The sequence below is a fragment of the Eumetopias jubatus genome, unplaced genomic scaffold, assembly GCF_037043125.1.
Source record: "Eumetopias jubatus isolate StellerSeaLion01/CBP00866 unplaced genomic scaffold, mEumJub1_p1.0 scaffold_69, whole genome shotgun sequence".
Classification (NCBI taxonomy): Eukaryota; Metazoa; Chordata; class Mammalia; order Carnivora; family Otariidae; genus Eumetopias; species Eumetopias jubatus.
Window position 1 is genome coordinate 551881 of NW_028274875.1, and position 2555 is coordinate 554435.

Below are 2555 nucleotides of genomic sequence, written 5' to 3' on the forward strand. Positions count from 1 at the left end.
AAAAAATGATATGTTTAGTTTCTTAAATTAATAAATTATAAAAAGATACTGTCATAAGATTGCTCTATCCATACCCTGAGTGTTAACTAAGTAGAATTTAAATAAAAAATTGAAAAGAAAAAATAATTGCTCATATCCAGATATATGATAATGAAACAACTGTAGCATGTTTGTAAAAGAATAGAAGACATAATTTCGTCCCCCAAAATGATTATGTCACTTGCAACTTGCTCAGCAAATGGCCTTAAATTAACAGGCAAATCTCTCCATTTATGAGTTCAAATATGCAAACCTTCAAAATTTCATACTTTTTCCACATGCAGTGAGCTTATGAGATATTCTCAAATTTTAGACCTAAATATAAACTATCAAATGAAGAAACACAGTATAATGAAATGAAATCATACTGATACAAGAAGATTACACTTTTTATGTAACTTGTCAAGGTGGGATGATATTTTCAAATGGGCGGGAAAAGTTTCTAAAAACCTAAACAACAAATCTTGAAATTATACAAAGCTGCATCCTCATCAAATGGTCTGTCTTCTTTCTGACAAATGCGGAAAGGATCCTTGAAAGTACACGTGAGGAATTTAAATCTCAGGAAGATACAGGAATATAATATCTGAAATAGAAATAAGCAACAAAGGAAAATAAAAGAAAAAGTTGGAAGTGCATGAACCAGTGGATGTAAGCATCTATTTTAATATCTTAAAAAAATATATCATCATGCTTTTTCTTCAAATAGTGATTCACAAATTTTGCTTAGTTAGTATAATCTTCCATATATTTAGAAGTGGTCCTGACACTTTGAAATGAAGATGTCACAGTGGGATCCTGTGAATGAGCTTTAGTAAACTGCAACCAATTTAAAACTATTGAAGATTGTTACGGGTTCATGAGAAATTAGAAAACATGGCAAATCTCAGTTGAAAAGAGATAAGCTGTGGCGCCTGGGTGATTCAGTCACTTAAGCGTCTGTCTCAGGTCTTGATCTCAGGGTCCCAGAGATCGAGTCCCATGCCGGGCTCCCTGCTCAGTGTTGAGTCACCGTCTCCCTCTGCCATCCCCCACCCCACCCCCGTGGTTCTGACATAAAATCTTTAAAAAAAAGGAAGAAGAAGAAGAAGAAAGAAAGAAAAGGAGATGAGATAATGAGTACATTTGAAAGGTATTATGGATGAGTTTCCTTCCAAGGAAGACAGGAAAGGATAATTATAACAAATCATGTTTCAGGTCTAAATTTAACAGTAAAATAATGGAAGTTTTAGGACATCAAGTACCGGTCAAGTTTTCAGTCATTTCCAACTACTGTAACATTGTCAGCAAAAAATACGATTGAAAATTAATAAAAGCATGTTTAAGTGGAGGACACTGTGCTTTTACCTAGGGATCTGGCTCCAGGAGAACTCAGAAAGTGGGATCTCAGCTCCTCCTTCTAGAAGGTTCTGAGAGCAGTTCCTGTATTCGTGTCCCAACTGAATGCAGCTCCCATTTCTCTGAATTGGAGTCAGGATTTCTCCCCAGAAACAAGCCTGCATCTGTAAGAAACCAACCACAGTATCTCAGATGTGACGTTGCAGGAGCCCTCAATCCACGGATCCCTAAGTAAAACAGGTCTTGTTCAAATACCCTCAGGGAAAAGGAGGAATGAAGCAGGGGAACAGCCCCCCAAATGCAAGCGACTCTGCTGCTCACCTACCAGCACGTCCTGGGGAAGCCGCCCAGAGCCCCCTCCTCAGCACTCACCCAACAAAGCAGCTTTTCTCAGTCGCACCTCAGGAGGCACCAAGTGGCTGCAAAGCCCCCAGGGACTCCCACAGGGCGGCAGCAGAACCTACTGGAACCACAGCTCTGGCTCTCTATCCTGGGGCAGCAAGTGTGGGGCTGGATCCTTGGGCTGCTACAGAAGTCCTTCTTGCTCTGAGATTCCCTGGGTCAGCACAGGCAGAGACATCACCCCTCGGGTTGGAGGTGCGCAGGTGCCCTCTGCTAGCCGCCCTGGGAATCCCTAGAATGCTCAAAGCCATGGCCCCTCAGCTGGAGGGACAGAGCATGCTCAGGTCCAGCCAAGCCCTCTCTCTCCATGATAGATCCTGAGGCTTGGCCCCACCGCCCTAAGGAAAAGGATGTGCCCATCTTCCCAAGTGAAATGGCTTCTACAAAGCTCAACCCTAGGGCGGTTGGAGCTTTTGTCTCAGGGAAATCTGATCGCCTGCTTTCCCACCTTCTCTGGTCCCAACATTGGGATCACCTACATTGACTTCCTCCACCCTGGAGTATGGTCCACTTCCAACACCTAGACCAGCAACCTCTTTTCATCCTTGAAATTCCTCTTGGTATCTGCTTCTCTCTACCCCATCTCTCTCTTTGTTCCTCTCACTTTCTAGGACTTGCCAAATCCCCTCACCACTCCTTCAGTGTCTCTTTCCCTGACATTCTCTTTCCCAATCTCTCCCCAGGTTCTCAGGCCTTCTGCTCTGTGCAGCCCTGTCCAAGACCACAGGGATCCACCTCTCCTGTCTGCCCCACTCTGCTGCCATCATTTGGCCCCG